This window comes from Styela clava, chromosome 13, assembly GCF_964204865.1.
Source record: "Styela clava chromosome 13, kaStyClav1.hap1.2, whole genome shotgun sequence".
Lineage (NCBI taxonomy): Eukaryota > Metazoa > Chordata > Ascidiacea > Stolidobranchia > Styelidae > Styela > Styela clava.
The window spans coordinates 2603726-2617081 of record NC_135262.1 but is presented as its reverse complement, the minus strand read 5'-3'; positions in this window follow the sequence as shown (position 1 = coordinate 2617081).

Sequence of the window (13356 nt, the reverse complement as noted above, 5' to 3'; positions counted from 1 at the left end):
TCCGTAAATTTTGTTGTTTTGTGTGTCTCTTTGTACATGTATTCCTATTTAGTAGACGCTAAACTTAAATTTAATGATTTTTATTGAATTTTATTCCAATGGGATGGGATGGGACAGGCATAATTGCTTTGGAATGGGATGAGAATGGGACAGTAAAATATGTCCCATGGACAAGCCTGGAATTTGATCTCAAAGCAAGACAAGCGTCCCCACCCAGATGTAAAGAGTACTGGTTCACTGAAACGCCAAGAATTACTGAAACAGTGTGGTATAATTTTTTGTGAAATATGTCTTGGTAAACACTGACTTGACGCAAGACTTGAAGTCTATACCAGGGGTGGCCAACACGTCGATCGCCACGTCTCAAGTAGTCGATCGCGTCTGATGTTGAGTGAATTCAATACCATACCCCCCAAAAATGAACCTTAAACCAGTTTCATGCAGCGCCTGTTGTAACTTTTAAAACGCCGTCAAATGGATTTGCCGATTATCGTTTTCAACACTTACGACTAAAATTAGACAGGCCTCAGATCTGATTCTAATAAATCTTAAACAAATGACGAAAACTTACTCCCGGTTCAATCACATAATCAAATTGAAAAATTAAAGAAAAAATACAAATTTTTGTGGCGATTTCAGAATGAGCCCACAGAGCCGAGCTCATTGACAGCGGTGGAATTTTTGTATATATGCGCAGGTATCTGCATATTCAAAACTCATTCGTTTTTGTGTATGACCTTATTATCGATCAGTCGATCGCGATCTATTTTAAAGATTTTAGTCGAAAGCGGGTTGGCCACCCCTGGTCTATACAATCGAAAAATGGACGGATTTAAAGAGATGGAATCGGACTTCAGGGACTAGCAAAAACTCGGGTATGTTATGATTTTTCTTAATTAAGAGTCGTAATTGTCAAAGGCTTATCCGAACAACATCACGTGATCTTGAACTGAGCAAAATCCCTTATTAAAATACTAATGTTGTGTAAAATTGTCGGCGCATTTTTAGAAACAATAAAAAGATTCCTAGCCTGCGCTCGCAAAATTTTTAAAAGGTCCTCTCACTAATTCAATCAAATTGTAATCATTAGTGAAATTACTAAATTGTTTGCTAAATATATTTAAGTGCCCACTTGAGACAATTTCATTCAATATTTGAACGTCAATTGTGTTTGTCCACGCGAGTGCAGGGGGACAGGTTGACATAATTAGCTTAGGACTATATGTGTATAGCTTAGCGTTTATGTTTTAATGAATTTGCTCAAAACGGGCTCGCTCAGAAGTTCGACGCAGAGATGTCACCTCGTTAGTTGCTTTGCTCAGAGATGAGTTTCCGGTACTCCCGTAATAAATGTACAAGATTAGGCTTAGGGCATAATTTTATTCCGATTTTCCTCATTTTAGTTCTTTTAAGAGTTAGGAGACTGTCTGCGTTAGTCAAGTGAATATACCCCCTGCCCATATTTTTCAGTCCATTCACGCAAATTGATGTAAAGTAGGCAAACAAAATTAGTTACCTCCATATTGGTACACATACTTCTGGAGCGTAACTTTGCTAAGAGATGAGTCTCCTTCACTTATGAGCGAGTGCTCGTAACTTTGCTAAGGGATGAGTCTCCGTCACATTTGAGTAAGAGCGCGTAGCTTTGCTCAGAGATGAGTCTTCTGAGTGAGTACGGGTAACTTTGCTAAGAGATGAGTTTCCTTTACTTACGAGTGAGTTCGGGTAACTTTGCTAAGAGATGAGTCTCCTTTACTTACGAGTGAGTACGGGTAACTTTGCTAAGAGATGAGTTTCCTTTACTTACGAGTGAGTACGTGTAACTTTGCTAAGAGATGAGTTTCCTTTACTTATGAGTGAGTACGCGTAACTATGCTAAGAGATGAGTCTCCTTTACTTATGAGTGAGTACGTGTAACTTTGCTAAGAGATGAGTTTCCTTTACTTATGAGTGAGTACGTGTAACTTTGCTAAGAGATGAGTTTCCTTTACTTATGAGTGAGTACGCGTAACTTTGCTAAGAGATGAGTTTCCTTTACTTACGAGTGAGTACGTGTAACTTTGCTAAGAGATGAGTTTCCTTTACTTACGAGTGAGTACGCGTAACTTTGCTAAGAGATGAGTTTCCTTTACTTATGAGTGAGTACGCGTAACTTTGCTAAGAGATGAGTCTCCTTTACTTATGAGTGAGTACGCGTAACTTTGCTAAGAGATGAGTTTCCTTTACTTATGAGTGAGTACGCGTAACTTTGCTAAGAGATGAGTTTCCTTTACTTACGAGTGAGTACGCGTAACTTTGCTAAGAGATGAGTTTCCTTTACTTACAAGTGAGTACGTGTAACTTTGCTAAGAGATGAGTTTCCTTTACTTACGAGTGAGTTCGGGTAACTTTGCTAAGAGATGAGTTTCCTTTACTTACAAGTGAGTACGTGTAACTTTGCTAAGAGATGAGTTTCCTTTACTTACGAGTGAGTACGCGTAACTTTGCTAAGAGATGAGTTTCCTTTACTTACGAGTGAGTACGCGTAACTTTGCTAAGAGATGAGTTTCCTTTACTTATGAGTGAGTACGCGTAACTTTGCTAAGAGATGAGTCTCCTTTACTTATGAGTGAGTACGCGTAACTTTGCTAAGAGATGAGTTTCCTTTACTTATGAGTGAGTACGTGTAACTTTGCTAAGAGATGAGTCTCCTTTACTTATGAGTGAGTACGTGTAACTTTGCTAAGAGATGAGTTTCCTTTACTTACGAGTGAGTTCGGGTAACTTTGCTAAGAGATGAGTCTCCTTTACTTATGAGTGAGTACGTGTAACTTTGCTAAGAGATGAGTCTCCTTTACTTATGAGTGAGTACGTGTAACTTTGCTAAGAGATGAGTCTCCTTTACTTATGAGTGAGTACGTGTAACTTTGCTAAGAGATGAGTCTCCTTTACCTACGAGTGAGTACGTGTAACTTTGCTAAGAGATGAGTTTCCTTTACTTATGAGTAAGTACGTGTAACTTTGCTAAGAGATGAGTTTCCTTAACTTACAAGTGAGTACGTGTAACTTTGCTAAGAGATGAGTTTCCTTTACTTACGAGTGAGTACGTGTAACTTTGCTAAGAGATGAGTTTCCTTTACTTACGAGTGAGTACGGGTAACTTTGCTAAGAGATGAGTTTCCTTTACTTACAAGTGAGTACGTGTAACTTTGCTAAGAGATGAGTCTCCTTTACTTATGAGTGAGTACGTGTAACTTTGCTAAGAGATGAGTTTCCTTTACTTACAAGTGAGTACGTGTAACTTTGCTAAGAGATGAGTTTCCTTTACTTACAAGTGAGTACGTGTAACTTTGCTAAGAGAAGAGTCTCCTTTACTTATGAGTGAGTACGCGTAACTTTGCTAAGAGATGAGTTTCCTTTACTTACAAGTGAGTACGTGTAACTTTGCTAAGAGATGAGTTTCCTTTACTTACAAGTGAGTACGTGTAACTTTGCTAAGAGATGAGTTTCCTTTACTTACAAGTGAGTACGTGTAACTTTGCTAAGAGATGAGTTTCCTTTACTTACAAGTGAGTACGTGTAACTTTGCAAAGAGATGAGTCTCCTTTACTTATGAGTGAGTACGTGTAACTTTGCTAAGAGATGAGTTTCCTTTACTTACAAGTGAGTACGTGTAACTTTGCTAAGAGATGAGTTTCCTTTACTTACAAGTGAGTACGTGTAACTTTGCTAAGAGATGAGTTTCCTTTACTTACGAGTGAGTTCGGGTAACTTTGCTAAGAGATGAGTCTCCTTTACTTACGATTGAGTACGCGCAACTTTGCTAAGAGATGAGTTTCCTTTACTTACGAGTGAGTACGCGTAACTTTGCTAAGAGATGAGTTTCCTTTACTTACGAGTGAGTTCGGGTAACTTTGCTAAGAGATGAGTCTCCTTTACTTACGAGTGAGTACGCGCAACTTTGCTAAGAGATGAGTTTCCTTTACTTACGAGTGAGTACGCGTAACTTTGCTAAGAGATGAGTCTCCTTTACTTACGAGTGAGTACGCGCAACTTTGCTAAGAGATGAGTTTCCTTTACTTACGAGTGAGTACGCGTAACTTTGCTAAGAGATGAGTTTCCTTTACTTACGAGTGAGTACGTGTAACTTTGCTAAGAGATGAGTTTCCTTTACTTATGAGTGAGTACGTGTAACTTTGCTAAGAGATGAGTTTCCTTTACTTACAAGTGAGTACGTGTAACTTTGCTAAGAGATGAGTTTCCTTTACTTACGAGTGAGTACGCGTAACTTTGCTAAGAGATGAGTTTCCTTTACTTACGAGTGAGTACGCGTAACTTTGCTAAGAGATGAGTTTCCTTTACTTACGAGTGAGTACGCGTAACTTTGCTAAGAGATGAGTTTCCTTTACTTACGAGTGAGTTCGGGTAACTTTGCTAAGAGATGAGTTTCCTTTACTTACGAGTGAGTACGCGTAACTTTGCTAAGAGATGAGTTTCCTTTACTTACGAGTGAGTACGGGTAACTTTGCTAAGAGATGAGTCTTCTGAGTGAGTACGGGTAACTTTGCTAAGAGATGAGTCTTCTGAGTGAGTACGGGTAACTTTGCTAAGAGATGAGTTTCCTTTACTTACGAGTGAGTACGCGTAACTTTGCTAAGAGATGAGTTTCCTTTACTTATGAGTGAGTACGCGTAACTTTGCTAAGAGATGAGTCTCCTTTACTTACGAGTGAGTACGTGTAACTTTGCTAAGAGATGAGTCTCCTTTTCCTCTGAGTGAGTACGCGTAACTTTGCTAAGAGATGAGTTTTCTTTACTTACGAGTGAGTACGTGTAACTTTGCTAAGAGATGAGTCTCCTTTACTTATGAGTAAGTACGTGTAACTCTGCTAAGAGATGAGTCTCCTTTACTTATGAGTAAGTACGCGTAACTTTGCTAAGAGATGAGTCTCCTTTACTTATGAGTAAGTACGCGTAACTTTGCTAAGAGATGAGTCTCCTTTACTTATGAGTAAGTACGCGTAACTTTGCTAAGAGATGAGTCTCCTTTACTTATGAGTGAGTACGCGTAACTTTGCTAAGAGATGAGTTTCCTTTACTTACGAGTGAGTACGGGTAACTTTGCTAAGAGATGAGTCTCCTTTACTTACGAGTGAGTACGCGTAACTTTGCTAAGAGATGAGTCTCCTTTACTTACGAGTGAGTACGTGTAACTTTGCTAAGAGATGAGTCTCCTTTACTTATGAGTGAGTACGCGTAACTTTGCTAGGAGATGAGTCTTCTGAGTGAATGCGAGTAATTTTGCCCAGAGATGAGTCTCCCTTACTTCTGAGTAGTTACGCGTATTTTATACTAAGAGATGAGCCTTCTTCACGTTTGAGTAAGGGCAAGTAATTTTTTATCAGAGATGAGCCTACCTTACTTTTGAGTGAGTGCGCTTAACTCTGCTAAGAGATGAGTCTCCTTCACTTCTGAGTGAGTGCGCGTAACTAAGAGATGAGTCTCCGTCACTTTTGACTCTTTTGAGTGAGAGTGACTTCGCTGTGAAAAAACCGAGCGTTAATTCGTCGTTGTGACAGAGAGCTGGCGCGGAAATCTTGAATATTCACTGAAAAACGAAGAAAATAAAAACTCGCTGATAAATTACACTTAAGATACCTTATTACTGAGCTGATCGCAAAATGGCTTTAACTATGCATTATCCCTATTGTGTGCTACAGCTTACAACCAATCAATGCCCGTAGATTGGCGGGAAAAATATTTTTCAAAAATTTGAATAAAATCTAAATGAGCTAAAAATATTTCAACCCCAGTATAAATCTTTAATTTTCCTCACAAAACACATGGCCGATTCACTAAATACAAACGCTAACACACTTGATAATCAGTGAACGCTAGATGTCGTAAAAAACAAGGAAATTAACATTAAACAGTAAATTTTACACGAATTCATGTGTAAATCAAAATATATAGTATAGTAACTCGTTGCGTATAGATGGTGGTTGTGCTCTGCAGCCTTATTAAGCGTGTTAAATGTGAAATTACCGCATTACAGAATAATTCCGATCCCTTCACAAATGGTGCCCCGTATCTTTCAGGTGTCGTTCATATCTTTCGTTTATTTTTTACCATGTTTAACAACATGTATAATTTGTTTATCTTCCGAATTATTTTTGAAAATTGGGCCATCATAATCAGGAACTCGCCCCGGGCAGCGAAGAAGTTTGTCGCTGCAAGGAATTCTTCTAATATAAATGTTGAAACTATGTAGAATTATGATGGTACATTATGCGCATTAACTCATACTTACCTCTGAGTAAAGTTACGAACAATCACTAAGATCACCAGGATGTACTGAAACCATATGGAATAATAGCGGTACATTATGCGAGAATTGAAATTACGTTCAAATCTATACGCTCAAGAAAATTGCTGTGAAATTTACCTATAAACTTCTCACAGGTTCATGGGTGCAGGGCTTCTTATTCAGAAGTAAAGGGGACTTGACTCGTTAGCTACGGGCGGCGGCTGAAATGGCATACTGAACCCATATATTAGAAGTTTTGTGCATTATGATTCGGTAAACACTGACATGACGCAAGGCATAGAGTTGATACAATTGGGAAATCGACGAATTTGAACAGATTGACTGGGGTTTCAGAAACGGTGATTTTTTTAAAATGTCGTAATTGTCAAAAGCTTACCCGTGCAACATCGCGTGATTTTGAATGGTGCCGAATTCCCTTAATAAATTACCGAAATTGTCGGCGCATTTTTCGAGAGACATTCCTACCCACATTCGCGAAATTTCAAAACGTCCGCTCACCAATTAGATCGTAATCATTGATTAATTTATTGAGTTATTTACTAAATATATCAAAGTGCCCACTTGAGACAACTTCATTCAATATTTGATTGTCAACTTTAATGTGTTTGTCTATGCGTGTGCAGGGGGACAGGTTGACATAATTAGATTATCCGAGGTAGAAGTATATGTGAAAAGCTCAGCGTTTATGTTTTAATGAATTAGCGCAAAGCGGGCACGCTCAGAAGTTAGTCAGCTCGTTAGTTACTTTGCTCAAAGATGAGTTTCTTTTCCCCCTTTGTGAGTGCGCTTAACCTTTCTCAGAGATGGGTCCCCGTCTCTTGTGGGTGAAAGAGAGTGACTTTGCTGTGAGGAAATTTCTCAAGAAAATCAAATGTTAATTAATTCATCGTTGTGGCTGAAATGACTTTAACTATGCATTACCCTATTTATAAGATGCTGAAACTCTCAGCCAATCTATATGTGAAAAATATTTCCCGAAAATTTGAACAAAATCTAAATGCGCTAAAGGTATTTAAAACCCGGAATAAATTTTATATTTTGTTACAATTATAAATACTATAAAAACCATTATTTCACACCTTTTTTCAATAGCATCGTGTTGATCGATGATGATCGATTCACCCAATAAAAATCGCTTACAAAATCACTAACCAGTGGGCGCTAGATGTCGTACAAGAGCAGGGTAAATAAAATAATAGTAAATTTAACTGGAATTTATGTGTAAATCAAAATATATATATACATATAGCACCTCATTGTATATGGATGGCGCTTGTCTGCAGCCTTGTTTAAAGTATACATGTAAAATTGCCGCACTGAACAATTATTCATATACATCACAAACGATGCCTCCAACCATGCTTTAACGCAATCCGTTGCCTTTACACAGTTGCGCGCCCAGGGTTTTGTGGGTAGACGCTTTAGTTAGCACATTATAGGAGTGAGTTTGTTGCTTAGTTTGATGATTTAATTACATTTCACTCTTACTTGATCTTTAATTAATTTTTTCCCATTTATAACAATGTCTATAGTTTATTTATTTTCCGAATTATTTTTGAAATTAAATATAAGTGCTTAATTATCGAAAACTCGCTCTGTGCAGCACGTTGCATGGGTGCGTTTGTTGCTTAGTTTGATGATTTAATTACATTTCACTCTTACTTGATCTTTAATTAATTTTGTTCCGTTTATAACAATGTCTATAGTTTATTTATTTCCCGAATTATTTTTGAAATTAAATATAAGTGCCTAACTATCAAAAACTCGCCCTGTGCAGCACGTTGCATGGGTGCGTTTGTTGCTTAGTTTGATGATTTAATTACATTTCACTCTTACTTGATCTTTAATTAATTTTGTTCCGTTTATAACAATGTCTATAGTTTATTTATTTTCCGAATTATTTTTGAAATTAAATATAAGTGCTTAACTATCAAAAACTCGCCCTGTGCAGCACGTTGCATGGGTGCGTTTGTTGCTTAGTTTGATGATTTAATTACATTTCACTCTTACTTGACTATTAATGTATTCATTGTCATGTAATTTGTTCATTCCCCAAAATATTTTTGAAATTAGATATAAGGCATCATTATCAGAAACTCGCCCCGGGCAGCACTTTTTAGAAGGCAGCAGATAAATAGATTTGATCTCATACGTGTGAGTTTGTTGCTTCGTTTGATGATTTGATAAAAAAAATACAAACGTTATACTTTTACTTAAACTTTAATTTATTTTTTTACCATGTATGACAACATCTATAATTTGTTTATCCCCCGAATTATTTTTAGAGTCAGGTATAAGGGGCATAAATTATCAGAAACTGGCCCGGACAGTACGTTGTAGAGGGGAGCTACTGTGACGAACGGTTCTAGGAAAATTCGCTGGAAGTAATTTTGGCGTGGAAACTCTTGTCGCATAGGAAAAATTGCCGCAAGACCATTTTCCTGTAAAACAAGTATTTATGATAAAAAAATGCTTTTGAAGTATCTTTTTATTTAAAAAAGATTCGTTATTTAAGAGAATACCCTAACCCTTCACCCTAACTGTTTTTATCAGAAATATTTGTTTTACAGCAAAATGCTCTTGCGGCGATATTTCATTCGGCGAATTTTCCTATCCGACGTGATTTCCCACGGCGAATTTCCGGACACGGTGACGAACTATTCTGTACAATCACCGGTAAATACCGACACGAATGTTTTGCAACTGGTTAATAACTAACCGTGGAACAGAAGTAAACATATAATAAATATTGATTGTTATAAAACTGAATTTCTGGTATTTGTTGGCGGACATAAGCGACCATTGTGACTGCAATTTTTTGCCTTGAATTCAACGACATTTTTTTTTCATGGCATATGGAATATATATATATATATATATATGATGCGTGTAATGTAGGATTTTCTTTTTTAGCTCGGGGGAGGGTGAGACTGTTTATACAAGGACAGTGGCGAATTAGTTGGCGGACATAAGAGACAATTGTGACTGAGATTTTTCTGTCTCAAGATATTTCTTTTTACAAAAATGGGTTAAGTGAGTAGCCATCTCCTGAGTATGGAAGGCATAGAATGTATGGTAGATTTTACATATTTATCCCGGGGGAGAGAAAATACGATAAGACGGCGTAATTATATGGCGTACGAAGGCCTCTTGTCGCGTATAGGATTAGTCAACCAGTCAATCGCTCTGTATGGAATTTGTTCTTGATAAAATAAAATTCTTCGAATTGGTTTTTGAGGATGAAAGATCATCGTAATTGCGATTTTTGTGATTGTCTTGGTTTAATGATAGGTTTTGGCTCAGTAAGTGTTGGGTGAATGAGTATCCCTATCTATTGAAAGACTAAAATATATGGTATAGTAACTATATTTATTTCGATTGCGCACAAATACCAGTGGGACAGTTGTGTATTAGTTGTTCAACATAACTGACATTCCTGACTGCGATTTTTTGTCTCGGCTTAGGAATATGTCTTTTACAGTGAAAGTTAAAGCGGTTTTACATGAATTGAATGCCTAAAATATATGGCAGAGTTATTATATTTATTTAGATCAAGCACAAAGACCATTAAGACAGTTGCGAGATGACGAAAACAATCGGCTATTTAAAGGAAATTTAGTCGAATGTTATTATCGACTTTTTCATTGTCCTAAAAATTCTTTTGTTCGCAATCAAAGTATATTTTATATGTAAATGAAAAAGAAAGTGTCTAAATCTAGAAACTTGCTCGCGGGCCGGATAAAACGTTGCTGCGGGCCGGATGTGGCCCGCGGGCCGTAACTTGCCCAGGCCTGTGTTAGAGTAAGGTTTTGGCGAGTGGTTACCCTATATATCAGGGATGGTCACCCTGCGATCGACTAAAATCTTCAAAATAACTCGCGATCGGCTGTTCGGTAATAAGGTCGACCCCGAACTGCAACCGTTGCGAATAAAATTTATCCCACCATACTGTTGGAATGAGACAATAACTTTTGCATACGGCAGTTGCTGTAGGTCCGTTCGTCAGTCAAGTCATACGACATTCGGCAAGTTCATTTCTAAACCTTGGCAGCGGGAAACTTTCATTTGTTACGTACTAATATCCTATATCAGGCTTGTCACCCTGCTATATATATCGACTAGTATGGTAACGTGTGGTATAGTAGTCCCAGCACACTTGGCCATATTTTCTATATACAGTACTCTATATTTTCTTTATTATATATACCCAGGGTGATACCGAACACGGAAGATTTCGTTTTTTCCGTCGCTTGCTAGCGGTCCATCATATTCAACGTAATACGCGATAACTCACCTAATATTACGTTTTATTTTATTACCATAACGAAGTTACAAATAATTTTATTGCTTATAGCAAATATCCATCAACCCTTTATTTTGGAAACACTCCCTCCTAAAATGAGCTGAAACTATCGTATTTGCTGGGGGAAAGGGGTGGAGAAACTATCACATTTAATAAATACCCTAAATTCGTCTAATCTTACGTTTTCTTTTAATAGTATTAAATCTAACCATCCTATTAGAATACACAAACGAATGGAAACCATGAAATCTCAATTTTGCGAAGAAGGACTTCCCGATTTTACCAAAGTGTGGTTTTTAATTTTATAGCGAGAAGTCGACAATTCATAGATGGGCTTATTGTCGGCAAGAATTTCACATTATGAAATATTTCTGCAGTGATTTCTCACCTTTTATGTCTCGTGGCCCCCGTCCGAGGGCTTTTAGCACTCATGTCCCCCTTGTTTATCATTCCAATGGTTTTTAGAGTGTTATTGTGATCGGTAGATTCCAAATCTCATTATGTTCAAACAACTCATGTTCAACAAAGTGAAAAAAACTGTTAAATACCCTTATCAAGCAACGAAACTAGTAAGAAAAGGGAAATGTAAAGTCAGTTTTGCACCTAGCATTGTGGCCCCCTACATCCGCTCTGTGGCTTCCTTGAGGGCCACGGTTACTCGATTTGGGAACCGAGTCTTAGATGACTTATATTGTCTGATTTATCAGAGCGAATTGCGAAAAGTGCCTCAAAAACATATTGTGTAATCGCTTATTAACGGGTCTAATTCAACAAAATACCCGATAATTCATCTAGAATTGCGTTTTATATTTTCGTATCAATTCTAACCAACCTATTAGAATATACAAAAAGTAGTAGCTCAATTATTAACGGTCTTATTGTTGGTAGGTTGCACGGATTTTAAATGAATAAATATTTCTGCTAGAGTATTCGATATCTTATATTGTTCGATTATTAGCACATCACCCCGGGTGTAATATATAGTGGTGGCCATGGCGAACAGAGAAAAATTGAAAGTGCGAAAAGCGACTCACAAAAAGGTATTGGAATCGCTTACTAACGGGTTGCTATTCAACAAAACACCCGACAATTCATCTGAAATTACGTTTTATTTTACTAGCATTAAAGCTAACCATCCTATTAGAATAAACAAACGAATTAAAATCATAAAACCTCCATTTAACGGAGAATAAAAACATGGCGATCAAACAGTCGACGCCTCACTGTTCAAATACCCAACAAAAGATTGATTTATGCTTGTTTCAACAGTCTATGACGGCACAATAGTTGCTAAGAGACGCTTAGTGATCTCTATGTGCAAGTCTAAGCCTTAGCATGTTAGAAGAAAGTTAGCGATAAACTAGGCTCATTAACATACCGGTAGAAGCAGGATTAAAAATTGTAGTTGGTCTTTGTGATGAAAAGGGGGCTATGGTATCATTATATGTGTGTTAAGAGATGTCGAAGGCACGCAAAAAACTATTAGCATAAAATTCTTTAATTGTATATTGATTTTAAAACTACAACAACTGTCGTATGTGTAGTATAAAAAGAACACGGAAACCACTATCGTACTCACAATTATAGAACTCCCCGTTGCTGATCTCTCTACGTACAGGAGGTGACAAAGCAAGAACCACCCGATTCTGTAGTTCAGACTTCGAGCCTCTGGACTTTGTAATGGATTGTAATAGAAAAATGCCGATATTTTGGATAGCGCTTTAAGCTCAGCCCCTGTCGCGATATCGGTTTTTCGTTTGACACATTCGCTGTAAATTTACTACATCGATCTTTTTAAAAGCCGACTAAATGATAATAACGGCGTGAATGCCAATTCTCAATACAGACGTATCTCGAAAAGAATAGTCCATGCTCGTCGACCATTACATTATACCTTACATTGAATGTATGAATAGCTCATAAAAACAACAATACAATAGTGTTGATCTGGTTGTCAGATATAAATCTTAAAAGAAGGTGGGGTATTGAAAGTAAGATTTGACTTTGGACGTTGGATTGGACAAGGCGAGGAAGTAGAAACACTTATAAAATATAACACCATAGTTAGAAGTTTGATGTCATAATGAAAATCTTTGCGTCATAATTCAAAAGAATGCCATGATCTGAAAAATTGACATCATTCTTTAAAATTTGACTTTAACTAAAAATGAGAAGAACTTCCAGCAGAAAAATGTGATGCCATAATGTAAAGTTTTAGCTTCATAATACTTGACGTTATGATAGTAAAATAAAACGTCGTAATTCTCGATATGTCAGCGGTTATAAGCGTGTGCAAGATTTAGTTGGCGATAAAAACTGAAAATATTATGACAGTGTATAACACGAAACGAATATATTTCCAATATTATAAGCCTCACCATCATAGCACGAGTTACGATTATGTTAAAAGGTCTCGCAACCTTGCTTTAGCATTCCGACAAGGGTTGGATTATTGAACTCTCCATGCGCGTTTCCCAACTCATAGACTACATTAATTTTCTTAGTTTGCACTAAGTTTATTATTTTGAATTCAACACCAAACAGATGAGTATATTTCAAACTCGTGAAGAGGAGTCGAAATCTCGGTGTCATGTATAACGCGAGTCTGCTAACGCAATTTGTGTAAAATGTGGTACTTTTACGAGAAAAGAATTTTAACGGGAATATTTTTAATATAGACTTAGCAAGTCATTGGCTGCTTGCCATACTTTTACCGGTAAAATAGTAGTTCGTAGATGAGTTCTTAG